Source organism: Oncorhynchus keta, chromosome 34, assembly GCF_023373465.1.
Source record: "Oncorhynchus keta strain PuntledgeMale-10-30-2019 chromosome 34, Oket_V2, whole genome shotgun sequence".
Classification (NCBI taxonomy): domain Eukaryota; kingdom Metazoa; phylum Chordata; class Actinopteri; order Salmoniformes; family Salmonidae; genus Oncorhynchus; species Oncorhynchus keta.
The window spans coordinates 14,095,207-14,110,518 of record NC_068454.1 but is presented as its reverse complement, the minus strand read 5'-3'; the positions used below and the strand labels follow the sequence as shown (position 1 = coordinate 14,110,518).

General features: G+C 40.0%; 1 long non-coding RNA gene across 1 annotated transcript; it reads left to right on the top strand.

The window, feature by feature from the left end:
- Positions 1–310: 310 nt before the first annotated feature.
- On the top strand, positions 311–12,684 carry LOC127915015 (uncharacterized). Its single transcript, XR_008089846.1, has 2 exons — positions 311–1,227; positions 11,841–12,684. It is a non-coding gene; the product is annotated as an uncharacterized LOC127915015 (long non-coding RNA).
- Positions 12,685–15,312: the final 2,628 nt, after the last annotated feature.

Sequence of the window (15,312 nt, the reverse complement as noted above, 5' to 3'; positions counted from 1 at the left end):
GATCGGTTGAAAGGTTTGAAAGTAGCCTGAGTCTACATCCCGGTGCGTGAGTAAGTAAAGTATCACCAGTTCGCCTTGTCAGGGTGAATTTCGTAGGCTACCGTGCTCTTTTGCTGTTGACGTTCAACCAGGAAAATATCTGTTTTTTATCTGAATTCTTATCTTTCAACCACCTCTTCTTTATTTGAGTAATACTTCGGAGTTTAAATGGAACATTGGTGTTTAGCCTGAATGTGGAAATAGGACTATATAGGCTGTTATACGTTTTTACGTTTTAATATGGGCTGTATACTTTTTTTCAGGTCCTAAAGCGTTAACTCCCCCCCTCCGTTGGCCATTGAAGAGAACGCTGCGTGGGCTGCTTGATCATTTGAGAGTGCATTTTTCTCCTCCAATCCGCTACACAGAGCACACTCCCCATATGCCCAATGGGGAGAAGGGGTGGCTCTAACGAATTTGAATGAAGAGGGTAGCTTTCGGCGCCATTTTCGAGTGAGCTGCGATTGCTTCAACAGCTGAGAGGAGCGGCTGCAGTGAGTAGGCAAGACGAGCTCTGGAGCTGTCGCAAGAGACGGACATTATTTTCGGAGACTCGTAAAATTATATACAAAAATTATCCCTAAAAAAGAACGCCGATGGATAAAGAAAAGGGATCGAAGGCCAAGACTACGTCGTATCAGGACTGGGGGAAACGTTAGATAGTTAGCCAGCTACTGTAACGTTAGCATTACTAGCGATAAGAAATTGGTGTCTGACTTTGCGTCTGTTGAAATGTAACGTTTATAAATGCATTTACGACAAAATAAGTGGACCTCTAAAAAAAATAAGCAAACATTTTAGAACAAATATTTCAGGGTCGATTGAGTGGAGAATGACCGGTAGAATTTAGATTTTTTTTTTGTTGCGTTTTAGTCCTATTTTAGAGCGTTCCGTTTGAGCGGGAGGTGGAAAAGCGGGAGGCGCTGGAGTGAAGAGCCAGTCGGCACCGCTGTCAACAACATGCACTGCGAGATGAATCTTCATATCGTTGGCTACCTCTTGAAAACACTGCAAGGATTTTTCTGTAAAGCCGAGGACACCTTTTCATGTTTGATTTATTCATTTTTTTAATGTATTTTTTTTTAAAGGAATTTTAAAAGTCTTAATTATTTCACGATTTTATCACGTTTCTAGCTAAGTTAACATTGGTGGATTCGCTTGATTGAAAACGTTATACAACGTTTTATGGTAAGTGTCCATTGATTGCTGTTTTAACTAACAAGAGAACGTTTGTTAGTCAACTAGCAAATCGACAATTCCAGCAGCTTGGCATACGATGTCTACAGTATTTGCTCAATGATTGTCATGTTTGTTTTTACCATCCCGATGCAATTTGCCTTTATGAGTAACTAGCTGCGTCGTGTAACGTTTTAGGTAGTCTGATTTTGCCTGCCGGAACAGTTGCCACGTTTTGCTATCATTCTTTTGATTCATCGTGACTTATTAGCCTACATTTTTTTTGTTGCATTGGACATAATATCAGCTGTAGTTATCGTGTTTTGCCTTTGATTGAGAGGGCGTGTTTGCTCAGTCAGGCGAGTGCCACATTGTAACGACTGTGATTACAACATAGTGTGCAAATTTTTTTTTATACCAAACTCTTGGCTACTGTATCCTGTACGTGAGCACACGATAATCAAATTGCACATTGTACGAGCAGTGTCAGGGCTGCTTGATTTGTGATACAATGTTTCAATATTGACTGACTGATACCAGGTAGTCAGAATATGATTTGCATTGAATAGTAAGTATGCTATAATGTAACGTTTGCTACCGGAATGAGTCCTTTTCTGCAGTTTAAACTGCTAGTTCAAGAACTTGTGGGATTTATTCTGTGGATGAGGAGGCGGCTTGCTGGCACAAGTAAAATGCAGTAAAGTAGCCTCATACGAGTCATACTTGTTTTGCCCCATCTTTCAGACTACTGAAATCGTGGCGGTGTGTAGAACATGCATGTATCTCTCTCGCATATCTCAAACTAGAAAAAAATAGTAGTCCTACTCAACATGGAAATTATATTATTTTCCCCACAATATATATTATATATGACTATACTCGTTCTTTTAATCCTGCCTCACCATTGCCTTTAGCTACTACACTGCTCATACAGAATAGCCCACTGTTCTTTCAGTCGTTTCTTTTTGTCCTGATATCCTTTCCACCTAACAATTTATATTTTTGCCAAACAATCATCTGAGGGGAAAAAAAGAACAATGAACACCACTTTGATACAGCTACGACTTTTCTTCGATATAGCTATGACTTTATTGTAGCGGTATGAAGAATTAAGCAGCAGGTTATGATAATTAACGTAGCAGGTTAGGAGAATTAGGTTAAGTTTAGAAAATGGGTGAGGGTTAGTGAAAATGCTCTCCTAACCTGCTACAAAAAGTCACTTGTAGCGAAGTGACTACTCAGCACTTCCCCCGTAGTCGCCGCTGCAGTGGGGGTCAGACTGTCAATTATCATAATTGATGTAAATGTTTCTTCTCCTGTCATGTGATGTCACAATGGGGTTAACAAGAGTGAACGTGGGCCATTTTCCACGTCAAGCGGTCCCAGGCACTTTGAATTGAGGCACACAAAAAGGCTCCTCTAGATGTTATTTTGTGTGTGTGGGGGGTGGTGTATTAATCTTTTTTTTAAACACATGATTCTCAAGAGTTGAGGCTTTACTAATGTAATTAATTATTTAAAGTTGAATATGACACTTTTCCCATTCATTTTGTCTCAATGATTTTTCCTGTCAAACAATATATTGATTACTTAGGGTTATGCTTAAGATTTTTACAAAACTGAGTTAAGTCTAAACTGTACATGTCCTCTACAGTACAGCCAAAGATGTACTCGCTGCTGTTTAATCCAGGGAGTGTATTACTGATACAGCGAAATCTCTGTTATACTTGAAGCTAAGACAATATATATTGTTGCTACCATTGTTGCACAACAAAGATGTATTGCATTCTGTATCAATTCGGCCGCCCGTGTAGTTAGTCAGTTAACGCATACAGGAGTTTCTTTTTTTTTGAACCCAGAGATGGGAGACTGGAGTAGTTCTGATGGCATTTTGTTCCTGTGACCTCTGCTGAACCCAGCATGAGGGAAAATCCCTCTGAAAACCACATTGTGGAGGTGGTGATGCATGAGGCTTTTTTTTTTTTTTTCAATTGTTTTTTAAGCCAAAACTTCATATGATCAAGATTCCACGTTGTCATTCCAAACGAAAATGTCATTTTGAATAGAAGTGTTAGGTTTGTATGAGTGTTTGGACATTGTCATGCACCATGTCAAATGTACTTTACTGTTTTTTAGTAATAGCAAGTGATTATTGGATTGTTTGTGTTTACTTAAACTGGTAATTGCAGACTGGTGTCTAAGAAACCCTCCAATGCAATAAAGTCAGTATAGCTGTGAGCAAGACATGCAGCACATATAATGCTCACATCCTACAGTAGTTTTGTATCATACATTTCCTCAAGTGATCCTAATATTTGCACAGCAGCATTTGCAGGAAGTAGATTGAAATTAGCATAGGCTAAATGATGTTGCCGATAAATGTAATGACTATTCTTGGATGTGTGAAATATTAGTGCTAGCTCTCTCATTGTTTAAAAAAAAAAGGAAATGGATCTGCTTTATTATTAGTCAGTTGAGTAGGCTGGTAGTGAAATACGGAGTGTTTGTGCAGTTCTAGAACATTATGACATTCTGTGACTCATCATTCTGTGTTCTGAGGCCCCGCTGGCAAAATGGGCTCCCACCCCCATTTCCTGGTGGAGTTGTGCCTCCTCTCTGCTCACAAGTGTGGTAGCTGGTCTATAGAGAACCACCCCATACAGTACAAACTCTGTAGTATTCAAATTCACCATGATGTGAGCAGGTTTTTACAGGTTTTGTTGGTTATTTTCCAGGGCTCTGTCATGGTGTACTTCCACAACTGCAGTATCACGGGCAGGCCAGAAAGAGGCTATCATGGTGCCTCCCTCATAAAACAGGATACTACTTTACACGTCCTGATAATTTTTACTTTTTAACCAGTTCAGAGCAGAATCCATGTTTTGTTTTTATTATTTTGGGAGTGTGACTGGTATTATGTAAAGTGTATGGCTATTGTTGATGTCAAATAAGTGCTTATCATTGGAAGCATGTTTTTAACTAGTCAGTTAAGAACAAATTCTTATTACCAATGGCTGCCTAACAAAAGGCCTTCTGTGGGGACGGGGGCTGGGATTAAAAATATAGGACAAAACGCACATCATGACGAGACACCAATACATAAAGAGATGCAGACCGGTATGTTATGTACACACTGACTCACACCTATTGAGTTGCTTGTGTCATGCATGCATCACCCCCTACTTAAAACGTCTCAGGTTGGTGTGCTGAGCAATTGTATTGAAGTCCTAATATTTTTATACTGGTGAAGTGATAATGCCATTTGTATATCATTGAGGGTTAAAATTGCACAAGTTAGTGCAGTTCATATTTTCTGTGTGTACTGAACAAAAATATAAATGCAACAATTTTCAAAGATTTTACTAAGTTACAGGCTGTGCCTGGGAGGGCATAGGCCCAACCGATCAGAATGAGTTTTTTCCCCCTAAAGGGGGTTTATTACAGACAGAAATACTCGTCAGTTTCATCAGGTGCCTGGTGTCAGACGATCCCACAGGTGAAGAAGCCGGATGTGGAGATCCTGGGCTGGCGTGGTTACATCTTGTCTGAGGTTGTGAGGCCAGCTGGAAGTAATGACAAATTTTCTCAAGCAACATTGGAGGTGGCTTGTGGTAGAGAAATGAACATTCAATTATCTGGCAACAGTTCTGGTGGACATTCCTGAAGTCAGCATGCCAATTGTACGCTCCCTCAACTTGAGACATCTGTGACATTTTTTTGTGGGGCAAAACTGCACATTTTAGAGGCCTTTGGTCCCCCGCACAAGGTTCACCTGTGTAATAATCATGTTTTAATCAGCTTGATATGCCACACCTATCAGGTGGATGGATTGTCTTGGCAAAGGAGAAATGCTCACTAACCGGGATGTAAACAAATCTGTAGACTTTACATGTTGCCTTTTATAATTTTTGGTCAGTGTGTGTATATATATATATATATATATATATATATATTCTACTAAAAGGTTTAACTACAGCTCAGTCTGTATGGACAACATGTGTTGCGGTCACTATAGCTGACATTCTATGGCTTTGCTGTGCGAAATGTAGTGGGATGGTTTACTAGATGTGTAAATGTGATATTTAAGGTTTTAATGTAGTAGCCATTTATTAAAATAAATCACTCATTACATTAACTAATGCTGTCTGGTTAATACTCCCGATCCTATTGAAACACGTTGTGTATTTTACTATTCACTTCAGGCTTGACTTAAGGAAGAAACAGGTAGACATTGCTGCCCCAGTTACTTAAAAGTACTCATATGCCCCAAAATATTATGTCAAATTGGAAAATGGTGTACTTTTTTAGCTTTAGCCTTCCAGTTAGTATTTTTCGCTGTGTGAGGGAGCGAGAAAGCAATCAACCTAATTTTTACACTGTTTGTAGTCAGTGGCACCAGCAGTCCTTGAGTTTTAACTGGATTTAAAAATATATATAATTCATATTGTTTGTATGGGTGCCACACCATAACTGTAAACTGACTATGGGAATAACTCAAAGGAGCAGCATATATATATATTATCCTGTCAACTGTGTAGGGGAGATGTCACCATGGTTATATTCTCACATCTCCTCTCTCTATCCCTCTGGGTTTGGGGATGTTACCAGATATCGTGCCTCCTCCGGCCCCCAGCATCACGAAGCATCATGGCCCTCTTGGTACATCACAAACAGGAACAGTGGATCAATAAATACATATCAAATGTTTTATTATTCTTTTTTTTTTCAACGTGTCTATTTTGGGGTCCTTGTGCAAAACCCGGCTTTTGGGATGGGGAGGGACTGACAAAGGACACATTAGTGGGAAAGCATTTCAGACAAGCTCAACTCTTAAGATGGGGAATGTTTAGACGCTGTTCAGGAGTGAGAGTTTTGGCCCAAGTGTGTTGATAGGGTGCAGTGTGTGTGGTTTAGAATGGGGGGGTTACTTGTAAATCCATTCACTCACTCACCCTGAACTTGGATCGTAATCTCCCTCACTGCTGGTTCTCTGGACTGCTCCTCACATGGTGAGATGATGACTCGTGTTGATTACTAGTGCGGCAGGCGTTGGTTCGGTATCAGTGTTTACGGCCAGGCGAGGGTTGTGATGGAGCTGCAGTACGTAGGGTAGTCGGTTACTAGTAGTTTTCTCTGTGGGTCTGGTGCCGAGGTGTCTGTCTGGGCGCAGCTCTGAAACTGCTGGCGTCGCACTGCTTCTGCTTTGTCTACTTCCTGTTGATTGCTTTCTGGCCCTGTAGTGGCTACTGAGCGGAGGTGAAGGTGGCAGCAGCAGCTCTATTCAAGTGGTGAGTTGACAAGAGAAACCTCTAGAGCCAGAAGTGTGCAGTGTTTTGGAAGTCAGCTAAGTTTGGTGTACATGGGCCTAATGTACATTTGTGTGTTTTGGTTTTCTGTACGGGCAGGTGTGAACCTAGGATTTTTACACTACTAGACAGATGTTTGCTATGCGAGGCTGGATGTGTGTGTGTGTGGCATGCTTTTCCTCCATATACATGCAGAAACTGGTCATGGGAATTTGTTGTATGGGAAGCCCTCTCCCTAACCTTGACTGGATGTCTCCCCCAGTTCACAACATGCATCTGGACTGGTGTAGGGTTGTGATAAGGCTGGTAGTCTGTTTTTAATTAGAGTTCATCTTCGCATACAACTTTCATGATCACAATTACAAGATTTACATGATTGGCTTTGTATTATTTTATACCTCCTGCATTATCCAATGGCTATGCTTCCTCTTCTGCATTATCCAATGGCCATGCTTCCTCTTCTGCATTATCCAATGGCCGTGCTTCCTCTTCTGCATTATCCAATGGCCGTGCTTCCTCTTCTGCATTATCCAATGGCCGTGCTTCCTCTTCTGCATTATCCAATGGCCGTGCTTCCTCTTCTGCATTATCCAATGGCCGTGCTTCCTCTTCTGCATTATCCAATGCAATGGCCGTGCTTCCTCTTCTGCATTATCCAATGGCTGTGCTTCCTCTTCTGCATTATCCAATGGCCGTGCTTCCAGGTGTTTTTACTCCCCTTTTTGTGTCCTCAGTCATCAACACTTTCATTGAATTAAAAATATATTCTGTGCTGTTTTTCAGTTGATATTAAACTTTTTTAACTGTATAGTTTCATGTGCTGTATTAAGATTAGGTGTCCCAGTATATCTAGGCCTAGTGTTTGGAGTGTTACAAGGGCCCGACCTGACAGTGAATAGGGAGATTGCACACTAGGCTGAGAGTGGTGCAAACCTATGGAGAGAAGAGGTCACTTCACACATCCCCTTTTTAGTAAAGTCTTGAGAAATGAAGAAACTGTGAGTTTGTGTTTAGGCTATGATGTGTGAGACTGTGTAGTCTATGGTGTGTATCTCTGATATCGGTGTTGTGTAGGGCAGGACTATACCCGTATCGATGTTTTCCTTGGCAAAAATAAAAACACAAAGCAGGCCAAATGTTTCTGTCTCTTTATGTAAAATATTGTGTGGTATAGCATGGAAAATAAACGTGACTCTGGATCACATGTTTGTTTCCAACATTTAGGCTGCTTTGCTAATGTTAAATACGCTTTGTTTTTGTCTCCTTGCCACGATACTAAGGAGTATCGCGATACTTGTATTGTCCTAGTGTTGTGCAGAGGGAACCCCAGTCAGTCACTGCCCTGCCGTCTCTGCCTGCCTGGGGAACTACTGGACATGTTGTGTGTTGGACAAGTGGGAATGGGGCTGCTTTCGTTGTCGCAGGATTAACGCCCACAACTGCATGGGCAGGGAAGGGGTACTATTTTTAGATAACAGGCCTGGTGTAAATTACAATAAACTGACCCTCCACCACCACCCCTGCCTCTACACACCCCTGTCCAAAACAGTTACCTGTGGCTTGTTACTCACCACTCCAGTCTTTTAGGGAGAAATTAACTCTAAAATATATGGATTTGAAACCAAGTGTGGCTCAAGCCTCAAGTTCATACCCATTCTAGATGAATGCTGACAATTGCGATTTTGCTTAAACATGACTCTATTTTTGAAGCTGGTTTATTTTAATAGTGATTTTTAATAGTGATTTTATAAACTGTATAATTTCTCTGTTCAAGAAGTCTTGGTAAGGTTTTCAGGAAAATTGCAGTGTCACATGACACGTGCTGCTCTGGTAAAGCTGCTAGATGAATCACTAATGGCATGTGTGCTGCTCTGGAATAGCTGCTAGATGAACCACTAATGACATGCGTGCTGCTCTGGTAAAGCTGCTAGATGAATCACTAATGACATGCGTGCTGCTCTGGTATAGCTGCTAGATGAACCACTTATGCAAACTCCTCATCCTTTGACACGACTCATAAGTAAATTCTACACTCACCATGACCACATTGAATATTTTGACATAGGCCTATATAATATTTTTTGAAAAGTGATTAAAGTTTGCAAAGTCAAACAATATTGGATAATGGACGAGAACATCTCTCCGTACACAAGTATCCAGATGTACTTTCAACTTCAGTCTAGTTACACCAGGTCTCATCTGGGTACTTGTGTTCGGAGAGATGTTTGAAAATAAAGCCCTGGTGAAATTGCCCTATTAGTTATGCAGATTTTTTTAGTTGTATGATAATGTCTGCCGTTCATACTTAGTCCTTTCCCAGAATGCAATGTCAGGCTTCTGTAAGTTATGTAGTCATTTTACATAATTTATTTTGCCTAAACTATGACATTTCATGACTTTTTATACTCCGCATTGTGCATAACATTCTCATAACCTAGCTAAAAATGTTAAAGGCAAAGTTAAATTCAGTCTTTGGTTGAGGGTAAAGTTGTATCAAGTGAATGACAATCAGCCTCCCATAGAATCACAATCAATCAACATATTTGTTCATAAAATGTTTTTGTCTAAGTCATTACATTTACCATTTAGCCTACATCACACTAATAGCTATATCTCACACACAGCAGAACAAGATTTTGTGTTGAATTGGAGGCCTCCAGTGGAAAGGGGTCACTTGACCTTTGCCCCCAGGGTCAGGTGACTCCTGAGGGTGTGAGTGCTGTAGGAATGGGTTCAAGGTCTGAGGAGTAGAGGCAACATGTCCAGACATGCTCCCTTCATAGGGCGACTGCAGGGAAAGGTTAAAGCCATAATGGTGTGTGTGTGGATATTGGGTTGTAGTGACACCTGGTCAGAGCTGACTGCAGTCGACTTCTCTTGACCCACCAGCGACTGTTGGACCTCATCCACTCCTCTGGTTCATGGGAGTTAATTTATGATTGTCATATAGGTAAAAGAGAGGGGGAGAGTCAGAGGGGGAATGCCTGAAGGAGTGGCACTGGAGTGTGTGTGTGTGTGTGGAGAGTTTTCTTTTAGATAAGTTCAGGTCAGATTTATTTTTCAATTTAACTGGGAGTGCAATTTTATTGAATTTGAATAATACCTATTTTACATCATTCACATGTCTGACTTGAAATGTAATCAACTGAGGTCTCTACACTAGTTGCTGGTATGGAAAATGTAGGTTATGGTGACACATTATTTCTTTATTACAATGTGCATGACTGAGTCTGAAGCATTAATATTATTCAGGCAATAATGAACAGTTCTGTCGTGTGTGTGTGTGTGTGTGTGTATTTATATAGTGGCCAGAATACATCCTCTGTACCTCAGACCTTAAATGTAGAAAATCAATGGAATTTCATTTTTTAATGTTATTTTTCATATTTTCAGCTTCATGAAATATAGGCTTGTTGCAGTTGAGTCCCAATCCTAAAACCTCCTTTGAAAAGGGGACAAATTTAAGTGACCTCATATCTAGGAGTCATTTGTGGTTTGCTGTGCTGCACATTTAGTTTTCGGTGGCTATTTGACTCATTCTCTGAGAGATTGAGTGGTGACACTGCATCTGTTGCTGTATTCAGTATGAAGGAAACTGTTTCATCGTACTGTCTATGAATCCAAGTAGAAATCCATCTAAATGGGCTGGTCATCTTTTTGTATGCATTTGATTGTTTTTGTACCTGTATCGCCCTTCTGAAAAATGACAACGTATGTCACAACAAACAGAAATCCATCAGTCATTAGTGTTCTAGCATGTCTTGGCCCACCTTGTCCAAATGAATATTGGGAGAGATGGTGTGTGTGTGTGTGTCTGTCCTAGTTAAGTTCACGGGGAGCCTCTGTTCTATAGACACAATTTAGCAGGCATTAGCAATGCTCATGTAGCTTTTGTATATCGTCCTCAACATGGCGTCCTGTACCAAAGTGAAAATTATAAGATCTGAAATGGATAAGTTCTGAAATACTGGGAATATATTTTTGTGCGTAAGAGGGAGAGTGTAAAGGGACCAAGTGTTCAATGATCTCAAATTCAGACATGCATTCAGTATCAGCAGGTGTACTTTGCAATATTTTTTGCTGAAATTACTTTTACGTTAAGTCTTCTCATTGGTTGGTATAACTTGAGTGAATCTAATCTTGTTTGAAAATACTAGGCTAAATGTGTTACTATGTTTTGAATGTTGTGTGATTTTAGGTAAGGTGTGTGTGTGTGTGTGTGTGTGTGTGTACACTTCTCTGCTCCTACCCTGTAATACCGAGGCCCATCTCCCAACATAACTTAACTCTGGGTTATTTCCTTATATACACCCACAGTCGTGTCCAAGATGGCAGATGACGTAATTGTTTGTTAATCAGTATAAACACCTGTAGGGAATTGAAAACACCCATTCTCTGCTCTACAATGTCTGATGCATTTCTCAAAAGGTTTATTTTAATCTCTGACAACATCCAGTTGTCGTTCAAGGTGGTGGTATTCCATGTCCTTTTGGATGCCTCTGTTTTACAGATTCATGGCTTTTTATTTAAAACAAATGTACATGCACCCTTTCTAATAAGTTACACCAATCATTTTTGAAAATGCCATCTCTGACATGCCAGGGGGAGGTGGATCATCAACTAATTAATGGTCTTCGACTTACCTTTTTTTTTTTTTTTTTAATCTGTTGGTGGTGTTGGGCAGCTGTTGAATTGTGCATTAGTGGTATTTGTGTGGTTATTGGACTTGATGAAATCAGCAGAAGCAAGTGATATCTGGAAACTAGGGTAACCATAATTGTGACGCAAGTTAATACCACACCATAACGCTTGTCACTTTAAACCCTGTTTGTATATGTTGCTGACCTGCCTTTCAATAGTTTCCCTTTTGACCAGATGACCGTGAATAAAACATCCTTCAAAGTCCGTCAACCACGGTTTTCTTTTCAGTAGACTAAATGTTACTTAGCAGCGTTGGGGGCTATTCATTTTCAATAAGTGTCAAGTAACATTGAGATTTGATATTTATGTCCCTTTGTCATGCTATGGTTGTCTCATAGTAGTATCTCTTCAGACTTTAGGGGATGGAGTGAGTAATATTGGATTCCGAGATCATTCATTTTTGAACTGAGCTCTTTCAAAATGAGCATTCTTTTCTAAATGTATTGCAATTATCAGATTAGTTTTGTTCAGTAATTTAAGATACTAACATGTCTGAGGTTTCATATTGGTCAGTTCATTTTGGGAACAAAAAAGACTGAAGACCGTTATAGAAGAGAAGAAGTGTTTCTTTTATTTAGCTAATTACCTGACTTGACCCCATCCTCCCTGTGTTTTCAGATGGTTGGCGAGTCTTGGAGTTCCCTTCAGCCACTGAGAGACTACCTGGATGTGTGTGTGAGTGAAAGAAAGGGGAGGTGTGTGTGTGAGAGAGAAAGGGGATGTGAGAGAGAGAGAGAAAGGGGATGTGTGTGTGTGTGTGAGAGAGAAAGGGGATGTGTGTGAGAGAGCAAGCAGGGGAGAGAGTGAGTCAGGATGAGTGTATGCAGGAGAGGGAGCTGGAGTCTGCGAGGATGTGTGAATGAGATGGAGCTGGTTGTGCTGTAGCAGCACAGAATGGTTTGTGGGTTACACAGAGATGCAGGCCATACTGTGCTGCAGCAGTAACGCCTGGACAGACGGGCATCTGTGGAATCATCCAGAAGAGTGTGTGTATGGGATCCACCTGCCTCGTCATTGGCTGCCTTGCTGTAGCAGCACGTAAATATTGGAGTTAAAACTACTGCTGAAGCCTCCAGTATTGCTCGTGCTGCTGAAGCAAAGCTGACCGCTCGCTGCGAGTCTGTCTGCATGCATCCCTCACGCGCAGCACGGGAGAACGATGCGCAGGAGGAGGAGGGGAGACACCGAGAGGGACGCAGTGTGTCATCTTTATGACAGGTACAGGCATGAAGTTAAGTTGCTTTTGTCCATTTTATTTCCATTCTAATTCATTTTACAACTAGGACTGTTGTATTTTATAGTTCATTGCTTTGGAACATGTTCATGCATTTTTATATCCATTTGAACTATCTTTTCACATTAAATTACTTGTTTGCATGATTTAGTTGGTCCCATAATGCTTTACTTTTTTATGTAAACTCACATGTGCTGCATTTTCTAATAAACGTTTTGAAAGGGTGAACCTTTTTATTTTATTCTCATGTTTCAGTCCATGTAAGTTACCACACACAACTATGCTACCATCCCTCTGGATGCAGATGTCAGTCCAATGTCTAGTTTTGATTTACATTTGGATGAGTTGTCAACTAATGTGAAATCAACAAAATTAACCATATCATTGGATTTAGGTTTTAAAATTTGGTGTGAAAAAAAATGCTCTCAACTTGAATCTTTTTGCTAATCCAATTAGTTTTTGGGTGAGGGACGTAGGTTGAAATGTGGAAACAATGTTGATTCAACCAGTTTTTGCCCAGTCGGATGCTGTTTGTGTCCTTTCACGCCAAACAAACTCATGGGGTTATGCCAATAATTATCTTCAGAGAAAACCCAACTATTGAAATGATGCAAATAAGTTTCTCAATCTACCATATATTTGATCTCTATAAGGTGTATAACTTGCACCAGCTCTTGCGAAAATGTTCCACATTAGACCTATACCCTTACACTGCTGACATAAGTTCACAAATCATCGGAGTATTATTTTATGCAAGGATAGGGCTGTGTGATTGTAACCTATCACCTGTGTAGGCATAAAGCAAGCCACACTGTTGTCTAATTTGCATCAGTTCAATTTGAATGGTTAGCATATGTGGGCCTATTCAGAGGGTAAATAGGCTTTTCTGGATTTTATTTTTTATATTCCACACACTGATAATGTCAAGATCTGTTTTAATATGTATAGTAACTTAACCCTCGTTGAGGCTTTTGGGGGTGGTTGTCTTTTCAGCCAGAGTAAATGACCGTAGCCAAATGGCTAGATAACTGAATCCAATTTGGCCATTGGCCTATACATTTTAGCAAGCTATAGGCTGAAGATTTATAATCTTGTGTACAATTAGCCTAATATTTCTAGCATCTATCATCACTTTGCCAAACACTCGTGAATGTTACCTGCGAGCTTGTCATACGGCGAGTTTCACACCTTTCTACAGCGGTAAAGTCACCGGTCGTTCCGCCTATTTCCAATTGGGACAACCTGAAAAATCTGGGTGGGGCTCATGGGCAAACAGGAAGACTACCGCAGCGTAGCATATAGGCCCATCATTAGCATAACTTTGATACAGGTCTAAAAAGGTCCGTAATATTTTGGAGCCCATACGAGTTACTGCAAGGCCATGCATGATCACACTCACCAAATGTAATCTGCAGAGAGGCTATAACACTTGGTCTATAGGCTGATCAAGCATCCAATTTCATGCAGACATTTCACCTATCAGGGAACTTGGCCTAGCCTATTTGAAATGTCCCAAATATGTTTAAAAGCGGATAGTCTACATATTGGTTGTGCCAGCTAACATAGACAAAGGCTTTTAATAATCAGATTGTATAGAGGAATTTATCACTCATGTCCTAAACCCAGTCGCCTGTTCTCAAGAGGAGCCCAACTACCATCCGTAGTCTAAAATCGGAGGATGAGATTTTCAGTCGAATGTCTTAACCAAACAACACCATCCATATATTCTAGTGTGTATTTTACGATTGTGAAACTTCAGTAAATAAATTCTGACCTCTGGCTTGATTTGGAACCACACAATTTCTGACAAGCAAATGACGATGAGCGATGCAATGCCATTTGAAGGGAAAGGGCTTATCAAACTGCCATGGACAGAAACCGAAAGTCATGGTTTTAGCAGTGCGTGGGTTATGCTTGCATATCTTATTTTTAGGCTAATTGTAACTTTCTTTTGCTATAAGAAAATAAAGCAAGGTGTTCCATTTTGCCTCCGGCAAATAGGCCTTAAGCACGTCACACATTGCGCTCTACCATCTCGAAAGTATGCACACGCAGCCCACGAGTTATGCTATATTTTAAATGCTACATATGAAAACAAAATAAATGAAATGCTGAAATAAGACGATCGTTAAATTATTTTTGAAAACTTATTCACCAGAGGCGATAGCCTAAATTTCTCAGGGGATTTTATTGTAAACAGGCCGTGGGTATAGACTGCTTTACCTGCTCGAAAATAGTCCTATGCATTTATATTTTACTTCCCAACCTTTGTCACTGAAGGTTATTATCGAAAGAACATTTATACTTTTTATTTAGGCTATTTTGGGTATTTTTTAACTATTTTGAAGAGCACCCATTTCGTTTTATTAATTCCTATTCACATAGTCAAATGTATTTTAATAATCTGCCAAATGACTTTGCCATGCTTTATGTTGTGCAATTACTTAATAATGTTTAGTTAAAGGCCTATTTAGGCTACGTCTTACAATGCCTTTGAAATATAACATTTTGTATTTTTGGGAATCCAAAAGTGTTAGCCAGGCATTCTGTATAGTATCTCGTTGCCCATTTGATTTAATATGTTCGTCTATAGGCTATCAATAATTTAATGTTTTATTCTCGCCATGCATTCACATGTTCCTTCATATGAGACAAATCATTTTACTTTAGAAATTATACAATTCACTAGTCAGATTTATGGAGAGGAATTGTAGGCTATAGCTACTGTAATATATTCAACGCCTGATGTTTATCATAATAGTACTGTAATATTTATTTGGTCGATAACGTTTTGGGGTCTAAATGACTTCAGTGGCTTATTTAATTGCAAAGAGGCCTTTCGGAGCCACAGTTATG